Genomic DNA, 20,820 nt, shown 5'->3' with positions numbered 1-20,820 from the left:
GTGGTTGATAACGGAAGTTCTGCCTTTTTGCTGAGCCCTCAAATCCACGCATAGGATCCTGCTTATGACAAAGGTTGTACTGCCTTCCCCCTTCCTTTTTGTTTTGGCATTTGCCAGGCTCTGGGCTCTCTCAGCTTATCTCTGTGTGTTGTGTGTTTCTGTTCTCTTGAGCTGGCTCCGGTGTGAGTGCCTTTGTCTTTCTACCATTTCCCTAGCTATCTGTCCATTGTCTGTTTTTATTTGTCCCTCACTCTGACACTCAGCTGTTCCCAGCTGCTCTCTCTCTTCTCTTTCCCCCTCCCTGAGTACATTTCGACTCCCCCACCCCCACCCCTGCCCGCCACCCCCATTCTCACTGCCATGATGCCGCTTTGGGTGAGGAGGGGGCAATCTATCTGTCAGAGACAGGCTCCGCCAACCTCAACCACCTCTCTCCTGCTGCTGGCAATTATCTGGAGGTTGGCACAGGGCCCGGAAACTGCTGCTTGCACCGCCCTGCGGCTCAGGGTCTGCTCCTCCATGCCAGCCCCTGCGGAGGATCACTTGGTGCCATGCCCAGGATGTGACAACCTGCAAAGGTCACACACACTCCAGAGAAGATGGACTGCTCTGCAAGTGGAATTGACATCGGGCAGATTTTGCACACGACCCTCCAGATTTTCCAGCACTTCCCAGAGGTGAATAAAGAGCAACAAAGGCCCAGAAATTACACACAGCATGGCACTCCCCACACCCACCTTGACATTTGCCATATATTCTAGTTTTTAATTGATTTCTTAGAAGGTTGATTTTTGTACCTTACTTGAAATAGTCTAGGGGATTTGTCTATAAGACTTTTTTTCCTTTTAAAAATATATTTTATTAATTTATTCATATTACATCTTAATTGTTATCCTATCCCTTGTATCCTCCCATTCCTCCCTCCCTCCCATTTTCCCCTTACTCCCTTCCCCTACAACTGTGACTGAGGGGGACCTCATTCCCCTGTATAAGCTCATAGGGTATCAAGTCTCTTCTTGGTAGCCTGCTATCCTTCCTCTGAGTGCCACCAGGCCTCCCCATCAAGGGGACGTGGTCAAATCATAAGACTTCTTTAGAGGTTGATTCCATGCTCGATTCCAGGTGTGGAGGTCACCATAGCTTTGCAGAATGGCGAGTAATTAAATTCTGTAAGCTGACCCGTACTTCTAGCCTTCCACCCTCCTCTCCTCTCTCTGTTGGAGCAGAAGAGGGGTTTGTGGTGGCTGTTTACTGCCCCCCAACCCCTGCCACCATGTAGGAACTGAGATAGTTGAAGTCTAGAAAGGCCAAGTTCCCCTAAGATAGCCAGGTAGCTGGTAGCCGACTGGCCTGGGGTTTAAGTTCTTGGTGTGCCTACTGGACTCATATCCCAACGTACCCTGCTTGCTAGCTACCGTGGAGTCACGATCCTTTAACAAGGAAGAGAAGGAGCTTCCAGGAATATAAATGAGTATGTCCAGATCACCTAGCTACTAGCTGTGGGAGTTCAGGCATCTCATTTATTTAATAAAATGCCCTTTAAATCAGCCACCCAACACTGCGAAGCATCCCAGCAGCACCTTTGGTGCTGACTCGAGCCTTTTCAGGTGTTCTGAGGATGGAGAATCTTTCCATAAATATTGAAAATTCGAAGCCCTTCCTTTGGGTGTCTCATTATGGGCAGGGAGTCTTTGCCCAGGGCCTTCTGTGTGCACTGGGCTCACTACATGGAAGGTTAGCTCAAATTTTCTGCTTATGCAATGCTACGTCTTACAGCCTATTACTTGGAGACCCTCGTGGCCACAGAGCTCTCTGCCTAGCTTACAACAGTCCATTGGTTATTTACTTCGGCACACCGCGGTTCTGCTGCCTTCCCAAACACTGGGAAAACTTTAACTAAAAAAGGAAGTGTGGAAAAAACAAGAGATGATTGGGAACTACAGACAACCTTACAAACCTGAGTATAACCAAATCAGCTTCACTGCTGGACCAAAGGTAAAGACGCAATTGTATGGTCTTAGGCTTTTCTCTGTGGTTCTTAGTCAATAACAATAGCTACCATTTCCTGAGCACCCATGATGAACTCAAAATCGAGTTTTTGGCTTCCCCTAAGTCTTCTCTCTTAATGCTCAAGATCACCCCAAGAGGCAGTGAAGCTGTTCCCTTGAATTTGAGAAAACAAGGCCACACAGTCCACGCCTGCTCCTCAGCAGGCTGCCTAGCTACATCTTCATTTATCCTATTCATAAGGAATTCAGATAAGAGGTAGCGAAGGGACAGGGTGTTATACAGTGAGGTTTCATAGCTGGGGCGGAGGGTGGGTGGGTAGCAGAGCCAGCCCATGAGTGACAGCAGATGGGACTCTATTTGGGGGGTGGCCCTGATTTTACACTTTTTGAGCCCCCAAAGGCATGCTGTATCAGGGCATATTATAAAAACAGACATTTATCAAATCATCTGCACAAGGGAGACCAGGAGGAGAGCATGTTCAGCAGGTTTTAAAAGCAGAGGGATTATTATGGCTGAGAGCAGCAGACACAATGTCTTGAGTGGATGCAGGTGACAAGCAGTTTGCCGAGGACTTCATTCATATTTTACAAAAATCTGCCAATGAGTCATGAGCTCTCTCTCTCTCTCTCTCTCTCTCTCTCTCTCTCTCTCTCTCTCTCTCTCTCTCTGCTTTCAATCTTGATGAAATTAAAGTGTGAAGATGTTAAAACAACAAGACAAAAGAAAAATAAGAGTGCTGCCAGCTGACTCACATTTTAGGGGTGGAACTGGGATTCAAATATCAGTCTACCTGCTGCCAAAGCCTTTTCCACCACAATCCTCTCGAGGGCTCTACACTTTAAGTGTGTTTTTAGTAGGAGAGGAGACGCTTTCCTACTAAATAATTAAAACTTCAGATTTGTCCTGGTACTTAAAAGGCTACATTTCAATTATCTGGAACAGTCGCTGAGGCAGAACGGTCTCCCAAGTACATTCTGTGTTGGCAACATTTCAAATCGTATATCCTGGAGCCTTCAGGCTCTAGTGGACAATATATACTTCTTGCTTGGCAGCCATACGAAGGGGTCCTAAAGTGGGGGGGGGGGGATTTATGGGCCTGCAAGGTGGTATACAAATCTCTTTCCTGCTTGGAATGCAGAACTCTGGCCCCTGATCTCTCCACGGAAACCAGAGCTTGGCTCCAGCCCTTCAACCAGCTCTTAAAGTCAATGCCTTTGGTACTGACGTTTTATTTCCCCTTCCTGTGCCGTTATGGAGGACGTCGAAGAAGAAATTCTCTTATAGCTCAACTGACTCCAGATTTATGGAGAAGTGTGGAAATATTTGTCCTCTGTCTGGAACTGCTGAAGTGGGAAAAAGAAATGTTTTCTACAGACATGAAAAACAGAAACATTGATTTGTTTTGTGCGGGGGTTTGGCGCTCTTTTAATGATATTTGATGTTTTCTGCGGACTTTTAAGGGGCAGGCTTTTTGCAGGAAGACTGACAGCTAGAGAAACACGGAGCTCTTTTCTAAACCTTCCACTTTGGCCTCTGGGTTTCACCTGTCCTGTCTCCCCTTCTTAATTCCCACCTCAGGGGTCTGAGCTGCATCTCACCTGAGACTTATTCAGGAAGAAACCAGTCCAGTAGTAATTGATGGTGATTGTGAAGTTGATGAGAAGCAATTCTCTTTAACCCAAAAGTGTGGTTTCTCTCCAGCAGTGTAACTTTAGGCAGTTGGGAGAAAAATAAGTCCAGTAGAACTCGAAACCCTTGGTAGCGCCTCACGCCACATCACCAGGTATTGATGGTTATCCCTGTAGGGTGGCCTCACACCACATCACCAGGTATTGATGGTTATGCCTGCAGGGTGGCCTCACGCCACATCACCAGGTATTGATGGTTATGCCTGTGGGGCGGCCTCACGCCACATCACCCAGGTATTGATGGTTATGCCTGCGGGGCGGCCTCACGCCACATCACCAGGTATTGATGGTTATGCCTGCGGGGCGGCCTCACGCCACATCACCAGGTATTGATGGTTATGCCTGCAGGACGGCCTCACGCCACATCACCAGGTATTGATGGTTATGCCTGCAGGACGGCCTCACACCACATCACCAGGTATTGATGGTTATGCCTGCGGGGCGGCCTCACACCACATCACCAGGTATTGATGGTTATGCCTGCAGGACGGCCTCACGCCACATCACCAGGTATTGATGGTTATGCCTGCAGGGCGGCCTCACGCCACATCACCAGGTATTGATGGTTATGCCTGCAGGGCGGCCTCACGCCACATCACCAGGTATTGATGGTTATGCCTGCAGGACGGCCTCACGCCACATCACCCAGGTATTGATGGTTATGCCTGTAGGGCGGCCTCACGCCACATCACCCAGGTATTGATGGTTATGCCTGCGGGGCGGCCTCACGCCACATCACCAGGTATTGATGGTTATGCCTGCGGGGCGGCCTCATGCCACATCACCAGGTATTGATGGTTATGCCTGCAGGGCGGCCTCACGCCACATCACCAGGTATTGATGGTTATGCCTGCAGGGCGGCCTCACGCCACATCACCCAGGTATTGATGGTTATGCCTGCAGGGTGGCCTCATGCCACATCACCAGGTATTGATGGTTATGCCTGCGGGGCGGCCTCATGCCACATCACCAGGTATTGATGGTTATGCCTGCAGGGCGGCCTCACGCCACATCACCCAGGTATTGATGGTTATGCCTGCAGGACGGCCTCATGCCACATCACCAGGTATTGATGGTTATGCCTGCGGGGCGGCCTCATGCCACATCACCAGGTATTGATGGTTATGCCTGCGGGGCGGCCTCACGCCACATCACCAGGTATTGATGGTTATGCCTGCGGGGCGGCCTCACGCCACATCACCAGGTATTGATGGTTATGCCTGCAGGGCGGCCTCACGCCACATCACCCAGGTATTGATGGTTATGCCTGCAGGGCGGCCTCACGCCACATCACCCAGGTATTGATGGTTATGCCTGTAGGGCGGCCTCACGCCACATCACCCAGGTATTGATGGTTATGCCTGCAGGGCGGCCTCACGCCACATCACCCAGGTATTGATGGTTATGCCTGTAGGGTGGCCTCACGCCACATCACCCAGGTATTGATGGTTATGCCTGCAGGGTGGCCTCACGCCACATCACCAGGTATTGATGGTTATGCCTGTAGGGTGGCCTCACGCCACATCACCCAGGTATTGATGGTTATGCCTGCAGGGCGGCCTCACGCCACATCACCCAGGTATTGATGGTTATGCCTGTAGGGCGGCCTCATGCCACATCACCCAGGTATTGATGGTTATGCCTGCAGGGCGGCCTCACGCCACATCACCCAGGTATTGATGGTTATGCCTGCAGGGCGGCCTCACGCCACATCACCCAGGCATTGATGGTTATGCCTGCAGGGCGGCCTCACGCCACATCACCCAGGTATTGATGGTTATGCCTGCAGGGCGGCCTCACACCACATCACCCAGGCATTGATGGTTATGCCTGCAGGGCGGCCTCAGGCCACATCACCAGGTATTGATGGTTATGCCTGCAGGGCGGCCTCACGCCACATCACCAGGTATTGATGGTTATGCCTGTGGGGTGGCCTCACGCCACATCACCAGGTATTGATGGTTATGCCTGTGGGGTGGCTCTGGCTACACACTTCAGTTTGTAGTGGGATCCTGATTTCCAAAAGCCAAATTTATTCTTGATGTTTTGATTTCAAAAATTTACATGAGGCTTCCTAGCAGATTTTGAGAACACATTCCAGGACTTTGGCCTATAAATTAGATGAGACTCTAATAGAAAGAGATCAATTAGTCTGTCTGATGTTACTCAAGGATTGCTCAGAATGATGCTCCTAGCAGGGGAGGAAGAAAGACAAATGCAGTTCTCACTAGTGAATCGCTCAACCTAGGAGGTTCCTGGAGCTGACCTAGTATTTGAGGTCAGCTTTACCTGGTCCAACCGCCGCCAGTGAGAAGCAATGACAGTAATTCTTTCCTCCCTGCAGGTTCTCCCAACACAATAAAAAAAAACTGCTAGACACCACGACTGAGCTCTGCCCATCTGTTTAGCTGTCAAGAGGCACTGTGACCTCCCGGCGTCCGTTATGGGAACAGAAGAAGGAGGTTTTACAAAGCGGGCCTGAAGTGAATGAAACACAAGAGAGGCATTCGGGCTGGAGAGATGGCTCAGCAGTTAAGAGCCCTTGCTGCTCTTGCGGAGGGCCTGGGTTTGGGTCCCAGGATCTGCGTAGAGGATCACAGCTGTCTGCAACTCCAGTCTCAGAGGCTCTGATGCCCCCTTCTGACTCTGTGAGCACCAGCCATGCATACGGTGCAGAGAGACACACGCCATGATAACACCCGTGCACATGAAATAATGTAACAACTGTAAAATACACATATGGAATTCTGCTGGCATTTCTTCATGTAGTGCAGTCTTTATTGTTGGGCTGAATAACCCTTGATAGGGGTTCTCAGGGGGACATTGTGAGGGCTCAGACGCTTGGGGGAACATGACCAAGGACTAGAGGGACGAACTGCCTCTGGTGGAACAGACCTCCAGGTCTTGACCAAGTTCTTCCTGTTTAGCTTTCTCTGGGGGTGCTCAACCATAACTTCCGTATACATTTCTGGATTTACAGGAATGGGAGTGTCTCTCAGAGTCTTGATCAAAGTCACACACATGAGAAGTGTCAGCGTGAGAGCATCTATCTTCTGACTCTAGCAAGGCTTGGCTCCGGTGAATGTTTTCCGAGAAGCCTGTCACCAGGTACGTGGCAGGGCTCCAGAACAGAATGTAATAGGCACAGCCTTGCCCTCCATATGCTGTCTGTCCAAACACCCTCTGTGGCATAGGTGAGGGCCAGCGGACACAGTAGGGACACGTGCTCGAGGCCAGAGGAAGGAAGACAGAGCAGGCTATGATGCATTGCAATTGCTTCCCTAGGGAACAACATGGAAGATGCCAAAAGGGTGAACAGGAAGAGGAGGGGACTGGGAGACAGGGCTTTTATAGCTCCCCAGAGCACTGGAAGCAAGGCCAAATAAGCTGAGGTCTCCCAGGGCATTGGCGGGCTCCAAAAGGGTCCAAGTTACCAACAGCACCCTTGAGTTGGACCCTCTTTGTTACACGTCTGCTGTAAATGATGTCCTTGCATTTGGTGTATTCCATGCCATGCCCAAACTCATGGAGGTAGCAATGGCTGATGGGTCAGCAAATGTGCCTATGCAATCTAATGCATCACTAGCTCATCATTTCAAGCACTGTTTCAGGAAGAAAGCTCTTTAGCTAGTGGGAGGAGGGATGTGGGGCTGTGGGGTCTCCATGCGTGCAGGGAAGGGCTTTACCCCTTTATGTAGGGTCCCTCCTCAGACGCTGCCGGACCACTCAGAGTTTTGCTTTGATGCCAATTTCCTTCTACTAATGTTCCGAGAAGAACATTTTCATGGAAGACAAATTGCTGGTCCTTGACCCCATGACAGCAAATGAAGACTAATGACAGAGCTGCGGCTTAAGAGATGCCTTTGCATTAGTGCCCATTGTGGCAAACTTTTCCAGAAAGCTCTTTTGTGTTGCTCAGCTTTTTCTTGGGCTTGTTGTTGGAGCTGCAGGGTGACCAGTATCAGGCAAGGGTGCATACCCAGCAGGTATTTCTTATATATTAGTCTTCCTTCAGGCATAAAGCTTTCAGCCCTCAGCCCAAGCTATCTCCTGTACTCTTACCACTAAAGCGAGATTCCAATGTGGCATCAGAATTTCTCTCCCCACTGTTTCCCATTGGGTCCTACTGTGCTCACTGCTTCCCTGCCACCTCTCTCAGGGCTTCTGGCTTCTGATTCTTGGTACTCAGTTTCCTGTTGGCTGGTGTCTGAATCCAGGAGAGCCCTTCTCCTCCTACGCCTTTAGGGTATCTGCTCTCACTATTTCCATTCATCACCACAGAACAGGTACACAGTGAGGTAAACATCACACTGATGATAAGTAGTGAAGCCAGAACCCAGGCGGCTCAGCTCCCAAGCCTGCACATAACCTGGGACTCTTCTGTGTTCTTTCAGTTGCATGGTCTAATCACCACGTTTTGGACCCTGTCTTCCAATGACTTTCTCTGACATAAGATTTTTAGAACCACTTTAAAAAATGTTTATAGATATGTTCCCCCCTCTCTCTCCCTCCCTCTCCCTCCCTCCCTCCCTCCCTCCCTCCCCCTTCTCTCTCTCTCTTTCTCTCTCTCCCTCTCTCTCCCTCTCTCTCCCTCCCTCTCTCTCTCTCTCTCTCTCTCTCTCTCTCTCTCTCTCTCTCTCTCTGTGTCTGCACATGCTGTGGCACGCTTGTGGAGGTCAGAGTGCAACTACTGAGAGCCAGTTCTCTCTTTCTACCATGTAGGCTCTGTGACTTGAACTCATATCATCAGGCTTGGCTGCAGACATCTTTACCCACTGAGCCTTTCTACTGGCCTGGATTATAGAACTGTTGATAGTTTGTGAAGTTGAGCCAGAAAGGTTAAAACAAGCCTAGCCAACTTCGAGAACCCTTCCCTGCTATTGGAGCTGTCATCAGTGTAGCTCAGAAGGGAGGCAGGCTCGGTTTGGGGTCTTTCGTTTCTTTTTGGCATAGACATGAAGTTGACTCTCCAGAGCCCACAATGTGTTTCCTCTCTAAGCCCACCACCAAGGACACGTCTCAAGCAAAGGATGCTGCATGTCCAGGCTATTTAGTGGGCTTTTCGGTGGCTTTGCCCATCAGTCTGACTGAAAAGGGACAACTGGTATTTATTGTACTCTATTGATCCAGTCTTAAATAAAACTGAATCTAATTTGATAGCTGAATCTGAGACTCAATGAGATTAAAAATTTAAAAACTCCCCTCCATCTATTGCAGGTCCCATGCTAGATGGGCTTTTACTCAGAGTGGAATTGATTTTTTTTTTGAAATTTGTATTCATGCATGCTCCCTAATTGGGGGAAACACCTGGCAGCCCCGAGGTCTCCTATTCCCTTCATTTCCTGGGTCCTGCAGATCCTCCACAAGTGCTTTGGCTCTCTGGGCACAGCTCTGTTGGATGGTAAGGCATCTCCTGTGCTCCTGCTACCCCATTGCCCACCTTGATTTACTGCAGAAGCTAGCTTTACCTCAGCTTTGAAAATCTGCAGCCGGCCTGCAGCTGGGAAGAAAGCATATCACTTGGCTTTTTGCCCAGAAAATAAGACACTCCAAAAAGGTCATTAAAAAAAAAAGTCTCTTGGGAGAGACAAAGAAATAAAGAGAGCTACTCCTTTTCAAGGCTGAGTGGGGAAAGGACTTCCATCACATGCTGTCCTTTTGAGAAGGCCTCATGTCTGTCCTTCAGTACCTTCAGAGGGTAACTCATAGGGGACATAGCTCATAGGGCTGCCCCATAGCTCTCTAGAGCCTGGGGAGAGAGTGAATCTACCGTGGAGGAGTAGACAGGAGGAGCACACAGACAGGTGGCCACAGTTGGGAGCTGCTCACAGCCTCCAGGATATGGAGAAGGCATGAGCTTTCACTTCCATGTATGAAGTAAGACCCCCCAAGCCCAGGTGACATGAACCCAAGGACAGGCAGTGGCGGCACCAACCGTAATCTTGTGCAAAGGCCTGGCTGGCCTGGACGGTGGCAGATAGCTTTTTCTGAGCTGTGGGAAGGTTGACTTACTTGGGGCCTTTGTACTTCCTCTTCAGCCTTGTGATTCTGAAACAGCGACAGTCTTACTCACCTTCAATGTAGGACATATAGTAATCCCTGGGGATATTTCTTTTTGTGTCACACTTGGCAAGACAGTTCTATTTGACGGAGAACGTAGAGACCAAGGAGCTGCTGAAGCCCAGTTTAGCCTTTCTTCCCCAGGATTACCCAGCCCAATATGATAGTTGTGCTTAGGTGGAAGAGCCCAGCCTAGGCCAGTTGCACCACCCCTGTCATCATGACTTTCTCTATTCTGTGCATGATTTACATGTTCTTAAAGCTGTATGCTTGAGAATCCATTTGTGACTATCTTATTTAGAAACAAAAGCCACAGACAAAATAAAATGAAACAGCCAAACATGTCACTCCATTGCTTTCCCCGTACCCTACTTCGTTTTTTTCCCCTCAGCCCTTTCTTATCCTTGTATAGCTATGTATATGTATAATTGCTCATTACCTGCATTGTCAGATCAGCATATACCTTCCACAAGAGCAGTGTCTTTTTGTTATTTATCTATTCCTAACATCCAGATGGAGGCAGTATAGATGTCCAATGAACACTCCTTACGCTAATGACTGGGAGTGTAGATTAGTGGTTGCATGTATATATACAGTTAGTGTGTGATAGGCCCTTAACTCAATCTTTACCATCAAAACAAAACAAAACAACAACAGCAACAGCAACAGCAACAAACCATAAGCTAAAGAAAGAATGAATGATAGTCCCGAATAGTTCCCTCAATTATCCACTTTTATGTATATTTGGATTCTTCTGTAAGAAAAGGAGTTGAAGACTGGGTTGATTTAGTTGGCCCGTTCTGTCGTAAGTGTCTTTGACTGCAGAAATAAGTACAGCTTATTTTGGGGGTTTTGAATGTTGTGACTTTAGGCATGCACTGTGATGCACTGCTGAAATAAGCCATAACTTAATGCAATATTTCAAGACAAGAAAATTAATGCAAAAATTGAAAATGAAAGAAAACATCAGAATTTTGTTGAAAGACAAAGACATTTTCTTGCTGCCCCTTTGCCCCTGTCTGGTGTGGGAAGGTAGTGGGGTGCACTTTGATTTTATTCTACATTTGGCTATTTTCTTCATTAGGAATTTTTGTTTGACTTTTCTTCTTTGGTGCTAGAGACAGGACCGGGGACTATGTCTCACATACAAGGCAAGCGCTCTATCAGTGAATTGTCAATTTGTGACACTGCATTTTTAAAAAGAATATTGCGTTGAGGACAGTTAGGCTCATGTCTGCAAGTATGTCTGCAGCAAAGTATCACCAATAGTGACAGGGGTTGGCTCTCTCCCATGGGGTGGGGCTGCTACCTCTTTATCCCTGCTCATCTTGTAGGCAGTTTGAATTTGGGGTCAACCTTTTTGTGGGTGGGTTGGTGTTCCCCTCCTTCCATTGAAGTCCCGTCTAGCTATAGTGGGTGGCCACTCCAGTCTCCATATTCCCGCTAACTGTCCTCTGAGAAGCTCCACTCAGCAGCAGATCCAAATGGATGCTGAGACACACAGCCAGACATTAGATGGAGATCTGGGTGGGAATCTCGTGCAAGACTTGGGGGAAGGATAGAGGGCCCCAAGGGGACAAGAGCTCTGTAAGAAGACCAGCAGAGACAACTAACCTAGGCCCATGGGAGATCACAGAGACTCAACCACCAACCTAAGTGCATGCATGGACTGCATCTATGTGCCCCCTACACTTGTGGAGCATATGGATAGCTCAGTCTTCATGTGTGTTCCTTAGCAACTGGAACAGCAGCTGTCACTAACATGGACACAGTTGCTCACTATTGAATCACTTTCCCCTAGCTGGGAAGTCATGTCCGGCTTCATTGAAAAACAAGGCACTTAGTCCTGATGCAGGGCAGGATGGTACCTGGGGAGAGAGACTCCCTTCTCTGAGAGGAAGAAGAGGGGAAAATGGAGGAAGAGGATAGGAGGGTGAGACTGAGAAGAGAGGAGGGAGGGGTCTATAATGTACATGTAAGGTGAATAAATAAATAAAGAGGAAAATATTGCATTGAAATCTGATATATTTTTAGTACCTAGCTTTTGTCTTTTTCTCTTCTGGGTGCTGGAAATGAAGCCAAGGGCCTTTAAAATCCTGCACCATGTAGATAAAGCCTCAACTTCTGGCTTTTTAAAGGTCTCTCTTTGTATAGCCCAAGTTGTCCTTATGAGTTTTGTTTTGCTTTATTAATTCCACCTCCTGTATGATGGGATCACTACTCTGTACCATCACACTAAGCACAAATACAACTATTGAGGTCAAGTCAATTTTGTGCCATGGTTGAGTGACCCTGAGAGTGAGCGGTGCTAACAATCAAGAGGCACCCAACCCCCCATCTCTGTGTGTACATCTTCCTGATTCCCACCCACTGGAAGAAAGCAGGGTGAAAGGGCGCTCTGGGACAGGTAGTGAGGCACTAACAGTGGAAGGCAGCTTCCTAGACAGACGTTGCTGAGTACGTCAGTCTGAATTCTCAAGCAGAAAGGAAGACGTCTTGCTCAGGTCCAGTGTGAGCTCAGCCCTGGGAGGCTCTAGTCACACATTTATCTTAGTGAGCTTGCATAGCTTCCCCCTTTGCTATGTAAGGTATCCAGGACTGAGGGGTACAACCACGGCCTCTTTGGGTCATGTTGCTGTATGAGCAATGATGTAGCGGCCACAAAGAAGAAAGGTCCTTTGTTCCAAGTTGAATGTTAATCTCTGATGATCTCGATGCTTCTAGAAGGACTCTCCAGACACCACTCTGGATGCCAACCAGCTCTCACACACAGCTTGATAAACATTTTTTTCACAAGTCTGACTTGGGCCTTGTATTACCAGAATCTTAGCACTCAGGGCCTTGACTTATGACCTACTGTTAGCACCACCGAAAAAAATTTCAGGGAAGAAATATTCACAAAGAAACAGTGTTGTTGTATTCTATTATGTTGGAGAAAAGCATGAATGATCAGGAGAGGAACAAATTCTAAGTGTCACTCTTTCCACCCTAATCTCCAAGGTTTTAATCTGAAGGTTAACTTCCTTTGGTGGCACTTATTGTCCTGCACCTCAAATGTAGATATTATTGTCCTGCACCTAAAATGTAAAGTACCCAAGCAGAAATACTGAATTCTCTTTTATCCAGCAGCAAGGAATTTAGTGCATAGTGTTAAAACCTGGTGATGGGAAGTATTGAAACCATCCTGTATAGCTGGGTGACTGCCCGGCCTACTGTACTGGTTTAAAATGCACTTGGTACTAAGGCAAAACCCATTATCTTACCTACTAAACTGAAATGAATAAAAATAGAAAAAAAATCATTTGGCTTAGATTGTTAGGGTCTTAAGCCCCGACTTACATACATGTTTTATAGGCTCCATTCCTTTTAAGTTTAATCTCCAAATCTACTCTGACATGGATGGTTTTGAACTCCATCTCAGACATGAGTAAACTGAGGTCAGTAGGGATCAAGTTTCTTAAAGTTATGAAGTTGTTAAGTTGAAGAGCTGGGCTTGGTTAAACTCCTTCACTGTTTTGTCCCCAATTCAGTGTCAAATCAAAATTTTGACAAGGAAACTCCTTATACAGAGGCTTAGCAGACATCTCAGCTGCAGTCCCTATTTTAGCTGTGAGTCCTAAAGTGTCACTCTTCACTGTGGCACGCAGAATGGAAGGACAGGCAACCCATGGGGCAGTGATCCATACAGCCAGAAAAATGATCCTTCAAAGTAATCGGTCCCTTGCATGATGTGCTTGTGACCCATGATCACAAAATTTACAGATGAGAAAGGAATTTATATATAATTTGATTTAAATTTCTTTGACCATGTAAATAAAATGCAAAGAAAGTTAACAGAAAATGGTTCTGGGAGAAATAATGATTGTATATGTGGATAAACTGTTTTTAAGATTATGGAATGTGAACATTTATAAGAGGGAAAGAATTCGTTGGCTTCAACTTAATAATTTATTAATCTGAATTTAACATCCAACTTTGAGGATAAATAAACTTTATCCCATTATCTTTCTTTCTCTTTTCTCCAATCCAAATCCTACCCATCCCTCAAATTCCAATTAATCAATTGATTAGACACACAGGGTCTTCCTCTGAATCCCAGGCTGTGCAGGAACTCACTTCACAAGCCTGTGCAGGACATAAATTCACACCATTCCTCCTACTAACTGCTACCTTGACATGCTGGAATTATAGGCAGGAGCTATGTGCCGGGCTAAATTCTAACTTAATTCTAAGGTTTTTGGAATGACTGAATAATTTTTTCTTTTCCTGAGGTGCTGTTCAGTGTTTAACCATAGTATTATTTTCTTCTAGTTTTTACTGTTCTCTCTTGGCTGAATCAAGAGTGTAGAAAGTGTATATTCAGCTAGTTAGTTCTCTAGACCACCATTTCCTTTGTAGCAGGTGCTCTCAGGCCAAGCCATAGCCTTGGGTACTGTTTTTTCCAAGACTTGGTGACCCACAGTGGCAGCTGCCTTCAAATGCTCTTCTTCCCCGCCCCCTGTGTTCTTCCTAATGCTTCCTTGGCGTTGGACTAAATGGTTTGCCTTCAAATCTTTATCTCAAGGTCTTCTGGGTGGAAACTCAAACCAATATAGGCGATATAGTTCACACTGACTTGATTTTGGGATGATGAATGGGACTGTCAGAGCACCGAAGTCCAGATATAGGGATTGTCTGTTCTCTCTTCAGAAACCATGATGCTATCTCCCACAGGCTATTGAGTGGACCGATGCTGATGGCCAAGGGTCCCACCTCAAGTTCATCTGGTTGTGTGATCTATTACCGACTTGGGTAAGTAGTGACAAGTCAAGGGGAATCATGTCAAACCACTGCTATCCTTAGCCCGTGTCTGTTGTATCAGCTGGATACAACTGGCACAGGGTAGCGTCTTCAGACTCATTACCTTCTGACAAGGCCAAGAAGAAACGTTGACCCTGGGTTACAACTAAAGCAAAGGGCCATTCCCCGTGGCAGCACAAAACAATGGGAAAATGCTTAACGGCAAGATATTTCCTAACAAGGCCGTGCCAAATTTATAGGGGAATAAAACAGCGAAGATCAAATGAGACTAGATCAGCAATTTGGATGCCTCCCACCGAGCAGAGGAGATGCCGTCGACTACCTTGGATTGACTTCCTCCTCTGTGATTCACAGCTTCAGCCAAGCAGAGCACATCCAACAACACGATTTATTTTCTACCTTCTAAAAAAGGCTGGAGAGCTACATCGGTGGCTCATAAGAGGAGGAGGAGGCATTAGCAGACAGTCTGACCACAGCGAGACAGGCAGATGGTTTGTGGGACTGATGCCAGCTGGGTACTGCTGTAAGTGATCGTGTATCTCTTCTCAGTGCCGCCCCCCGCCCTCCCCATCCCCCAGCTCTTGGCTTGATTAAGAGGTCAGGAGGAGGCTGCCTCAGCGCGAGGCCACGGTGCACATGATATACGGCCAACCTGTCGGTCGCCTAGAAACAGCTCTGGAAAGGGGCCTAAAGACAAATCAATTTACAAGCCCACAAGTTTGGTCTAGGCAGCAGTATTGCCTGTTACCAATACATGTTTGAATGTTTGGGTTTCTTTTTCCCAAATGCCAGTCAGGCCTTTTAGCTTTGATCCATTTGAATGCCTTTCCTTTTTAATATAGTCTCTCCTGATATGCGACCACACCCTTTGCATGGGATTCTGGCAAGTGGGTGAAGCCTTCAGAGAGACAGAAGAAAGAAAGCAAATGTGACTGAGGCTTGGCTTGTTTTTCCTGGCCCTGCCGAGGCCCGACTGAGCTCTCAGTTCTGGAGGAATGTAGGAAAATGACATGTCACCCTCCTCCCCACGACAGTGTGAGGCTTCTGGGCTTTCCCCAGGGTGGTAAGGGGCAAGATGAGGCGTAGGGTTTATGAGGGAATGGTAAGAGAAGCTGTCAGGGAAGGCTTCCAGGATGGAGAAAGGGCATGGCAGGGGCCTCGCACTGATGAATAAGTGGGATTGGCTGAGGTACAGGTGTCCCTAACCAGCTGTAAGCTTTAGAAAGCCTCTCAGCCGGGGTCTCCTTTAGTAGATGTTACCTTTGTTTGTCTGAAGGGCATAGGATGAAGGACCCTTCCAGATAAGAGGAAAGAGGAAAAGATAGAGCATGACATTCAGGCCAGTGCAGTACTGCTGGGTGACTAGAACCAACCTTGAGGCCTTGCACACTGACTCAGCTAATCCCAGTCTCACATGATTCCTACCTGACCTGGGTGACCCCTGGGATGGCACCTGCCTGTTGCATCTGTCTCTATGGACGCAAATCACCCGGTTCATCAGCTGAGTTTTGGCCGGTGACCTCAGGCTGTAAGATAAGACCTCGTATAGAGCTATAAATCTATTTAGAAATTATTGTTATTACTAGTTTAACAAAGCATCAGGGAATGTTGGAAAAACTAAAAATCTTCAAATAAAAGCCTGTCTCTTTTTTTTTCTTTTTTCTTTTTTTGCTGCCTCTTCATAGGAACAGTGTTAAAAATAAATCTCTGAATGAAGATGCTGCAAACCAGCCAGGGAGGCATCAACCAAGAGAGGTGGGTGGGCGAGGGAGGAGCAGCTTGTCTCCTGTTGGGGTTGAACAGAGTAGTTTTCCAAAACTGAAGACAAAGGTTTAGGTTTTATTTAAAATCATAGGTGTTTATAGCAGTCAGAGGTAGATTCTCTTAGCTTTTTCTTTCTTGTATTATTTTACATCACTTATTGCAGAAAGCAATCTAGGTAGATGACTGAAGACCATGCTAACTTTTGGGGAGTCAACCTGGTCGACTTGGAGTTTACACATAATATTTAGGAAAAAACTGTGTTGTTCTTAAAATCATCTCCAAACAGTGAATTACATAGCCATCTTAATTATGGTTAGTGCTTCCTCCAGTCTGCTGTTGGTCCTACCATTTTGAGCTGCAGACATCGTAAAAGACTGGCAAGGACGTTAGCTAGAACCTAGAAACTCCTCTTGTTTTGCTTCTAAATGAATAAACCCAAATCTACAGTGGGGGAAAAACCCAAAACTGTTTCCTCTAGAATGAACTAAGCTGCAGAAGCAAGTGGGGATGTCAGACACACATCCAAGGATGAATGCCAGACACACACTCATAGCTGAAGGCCAGACACACGCTCATGGCTGAAACACACACACACACACACACACACACACACACACACACACACACACACACATACAGGGATGAAGGCCAGACACACACTCATGGCTGAATCTCTCTCTCTCTCTCTCTCTCTCTCTCTCTCTCTCTCTCTCTCTCTCTCTCTCTCTCTCTCACACACACACACACACAGACACACACACACACACACACACACACACACACACACACACTCATGGGTGAGGTACACTGATAACACCTCAAATGATCACCATAATCTATTAGCATACTTGAACCACACTCGGTCTTGCTGTTTGGATAAACATAGTCTGTGATTCTTCTACAATACCGTTAAGGTGCTGGGGGTTGTCCCTCATTTATTACTTGACTAATAAATACTTTAATTACACTTAATAAATAATGTAAGCAGGGCTCACTGAAGTGGTAATTCTTTAAATTAATTATTAACTGCATTCAAAAAGCTGCACTGCTAGTACCACTAAAAGAAAATTCAGCCTTTAATCTAAAGTGATTATTCATTATCTGGTATAAAGGCTCCATTTGCATATTATTAGGGAAATAAACTTTGGCCTCCTTGGCAATACAGATAGATCTCAAAGTCTGTGCATTACGAATCTCCAAATACTAAAGTAATGACAAACAATATGCAATAAAGTCTCCAGTTTATAGCTCTATAACAGCTGGTTTTTGATTTTCCAAATATATTACAATGATAAAGTGACCAGTTTATGTATAAGCTTTTTGTGAAAGGTGCTGTCTACAGATGGTCTGCTGATAGGAAACAGTAAATGTGCAAACTGCTCATTTCCCTCGAGATCAGAGCCATAAAATGATCTCAATCAGATATGTGAAGAAAATTTTTGCTTAACTCCTTTCTCTGCTGCAGACCAGATATGATTCCGTCTGGAGGTGTTCTGCAGATGTTTCGTTCTCCACTTTTCTCTGGCTTCCATTCTCTTCCCCAAGGAGAAAGTCAACATCCCCAGACATTGTGGTAACTGATCTTTATCATGGGACAGAGATGCCAGGCAAGGTCCAAGTGGCAAAAGATGGTTTGCATTTGGCCCAGCACTTGTTTCTCAGCATTGGGCACCTCGCAAGGTGAATGACTGATCTTAGGAGCTGTGTTGGGGAACAAGGCTTTCCAGCATGCCAAAGTGTGAACGCAAGGGGAAATGAACAAAACCAGACCAGATTTTTGGAGGAGAAAAATTCTTTCTCTTCAGCTCCTTTTGGGACAAATTGCGGTTGAGGGAGGAAGACTATGATGAGAGTGGAGGAAGGAAACCAGAAATCCAGGATGGCAAGTGAGCAAGCCGTTTCCCACCCATCTTACTCAGCTCCCTGAGACCTGGTTTGTGGCTACTTTTCCTTCTTCTCTTCCTCCCTTCACTTCTACCTTTTCTTTCAATAGAGTCTTGCTATATAATTCAGGCTGGCTTCCAACTCACAATATTCTTGCCTCAGCCTCCTGATTGCTGGGATTCCAGGCATTGGCCACCATGCTCTGCTTTAGGGACTCCCTCCCCTCCCCTCCCTTCCCCTCCCCTCCCCTCCCCTCCCCTCCCTCTCCTCTCCTCCCCTCTTCTTTTTCTTTCTTTCTTTCTTTCCTTCTTCTTCTTCTTCTTCTTCTTCTTCTTCTTCTTCTTCTTCTTCTTCTTCTTCTTCTTCTTCTCCTTCTCCTTCTTCTTCTTCTTCTTCTTCTTCTTCTTCTTCTTCTTCTCTCTCTCTCTCTCTCTCTCTCTCTCTCTCTCTCTCCCCCCCCCCCTTCTTGACTTCCTTAATCTCTGTTGATTCTAAGCATTTACCTGAGTATGGACCAGTAGGCGCCACTCTGATTCTTATATAGCTACATAGCTGTGGTCTGCATCCTTCAAGTAATCACCCAGCGAGATCAAACATTTCAGTAATGCTCTTACTGCTTCAATTATTGTTGTGAAACTGAGGATTGCCTTTCATGTATGCATTAACTCTAACTGCTGTAACAAAACATCAAAAAATGTTTATATCTCATAGATGTGAACACTGGAAGAGTGGCACTAGGACCCAGAGAGGACCGTTTTCTTGGCTTGCAAGTAGCCACGTCCTCCTACACACTCACGCCCAAAGCCAGGGCTTTTCATACTATTCTATTTCTCCATTTGGTTGAAGCTTGAGAAAGAGTTAGTAGTGAAAGATCAGTATGTTCCTCTTTTCATGCCACCAGTGGGGCTTTTCTGTACATTTTCTTTAGCTAAAGGTAACTTGATCCATAAAAATTTTAAGGTGCACTGCAGATCAGTGAGGTGATTTTGAAATCATGACATAAAGGCAACCACCTCTCCTACTGTTGATGCACTCAAAATGCCAGCTCTGTCGTCTTCTAAATAAGCATGTGGGCTACTAGCTAGCATTAATGTTTGTACATTTCTCATTCCATTTTTCTATCATCACTTTGAGTTAGATTGCTGTTATTGTGTATGCCCACTTTAAAGATAAAAAAGGAAAAAAAAAGCAGCCCCTCAGAAGTTGAGCAACTTAAGGAAGGTTAACATAACAAGCAAGGGGAAGATGCAGGATTCTAGCACAGATATTTTATCTCTAGTGAATCAGCAGCTTAAATATCTCTTGCCTTCTATCAACAACTATGCCAATGAAGGGCTGAGCTTGTCTCGACCATCACAAACCTCCGGCTTCCTGTGCCACCACTCCTGCGCTCCCGTGCTGTTCTATGCATTCACTGAGTGACTCGTGTGCATTTCTCAGTGACAGCGCGACACTGACACTAGGCACTGACTATGTAGTTAAAAAAAAAAAACACTGCAGAGGAGAAACAGAACCAACGGGCTATTAGCTGAGCTGACAACAGCAATCCAGTTACTCTGGGGCTGACGGAGATCCCATCAGCAAGCTCTGCACTTTCAGTTTTCTGAAAGCGACGGAAGAGAAGTCTTAACAAGATGCACAGATTCTCAAACACCTGTGAGCCTCGCCACTGGCTTCCAATCCTGTAGAGACGAGGGAGTGATTCCTGATTACAGCCATTAGGGAAAATAAAACAGAGCTGGCACTCCAGCGTCATCATGCTGATCTCCTGTTCAGTCACACTGTTCAGGGTACGCTGCCTTCCCGTACTGCAAAGACAGACATGGAGAGAGACAAACAGCACAGGCAGTGACCTCTGGCCACCATGCCTAGTGCAGGGTCAAGGCCTAGTTAAAGCTGCAGCTCTTTTTATTTATTAGTTATTTATTTATTTACTATTTTACAATGTGCCTGTTCCATTGTGTCTTCTCTCAACTTCTATGTTGAGCTCCTAACTTGCAGTATAGCACACTGTGACCTCATTGCAAATGAGGCCATTGCAGAACTGAGTAAGATATGACCAAATTGGCGTGTAGGGGGACCCCTAACCTGGCTGATGTTTTAATATGGTGGTAAAATTTCGACATATTAACAGGCACAAAAAGAGAGCAGCACGTGAGACAAAGAAGTGTCTGATGACGCTACACATCAGCAATGGCCAGAAAACACCAGAAACCAGGGAGACAAATCCTGGAGCAGATTCTCCATCACACGCTCAGAAGGATCTTCCCTAGCTAAAGTCTTCATCTCACGCTTCTGGGCTCTAGAACTTTGGGACAATCAACTGGTGGTGAGCAGCCCATTGGCTGCAGGAGCTCTAGCATGCAAACAGGAAGCCTTTGAACTATATTACCCTGTTTTGTTACAGGAAGCTGAGGTTGAGAGAGGAAAAGCATCGTGCCCCCAGGCTACACAGCTGGGAGAGGTAAATAGTCCTGGGTCACTGTGCTGGTAAAAGATGGGAAAGGCCTGTTTTTCTCCATGATAATCCAGGCGCAGTACACATCACTGCCAGTCTGGGCCAGGCAGCTGACCATCCGGGTCACTCTCAACGCTAGCTCCGTACCCAACATCT

The 20,820-nt window shown here is 46.5% G+C and overlaps 1 protein-coding gene and 1 long non-coding RNA gene across 8 annotated transcripts in view; one reads left to right on the top strand and one right to left on the bottom strand.

The window, feature by feature from the left end:
* Positions 1-20,820, bottom strand: part of SLC14A2 (solute carrier family 14 member 2) — a 413,945-nt gene that overhangs the window by 179,785 nt on the left and 213,340 nt on the right. The gene's annotated exons all lie outside the window — the stretch shown is intronic.
* LOC311595832 overlaps positions 1-20,820 on the top strand; it is a 116,167-nt gene that overhangs the window by 24,080 nt on the left and 71,267 nt on the right. For 5 of the 6 annotated variants that reach the window (XR_014778582.1, XR_014778583.1, XR_014778584.1 and 2 more), the window contains exons 2-4: positions 6,043-6,415; positions 6,679-6,806; positions 14,472-14,549. This is a non-coding gene — a long non-coding RNA (uncharacterized lncRNA). Of the gene's footprint in view, positions 1-6,042; positions 6,416-6,678; positions 6,807-14,447; positions 14,550-20,820 lie in introns of all 6 variants that reach the window. The other variant, XR_014778586.1, reaches the window with a different exon arrangement.

Source organism: Acomys minous (genome assembly GCF_964271855.1).
Source record: "Acomys minous genome assembly, chromosome: 4".
NCBI classification, from domain to species: domain Eukaryota; kingdom Metazoa; phylum Chordata; class Mammalia; order Rodentia; family Muridae; genus Acomys; species Acomys minous.
The sequence above is the reverse complement of the archived record's forward strand: the minus strand, read 5'-3'. Positions and strand labels throughout refer to the sequence as shown.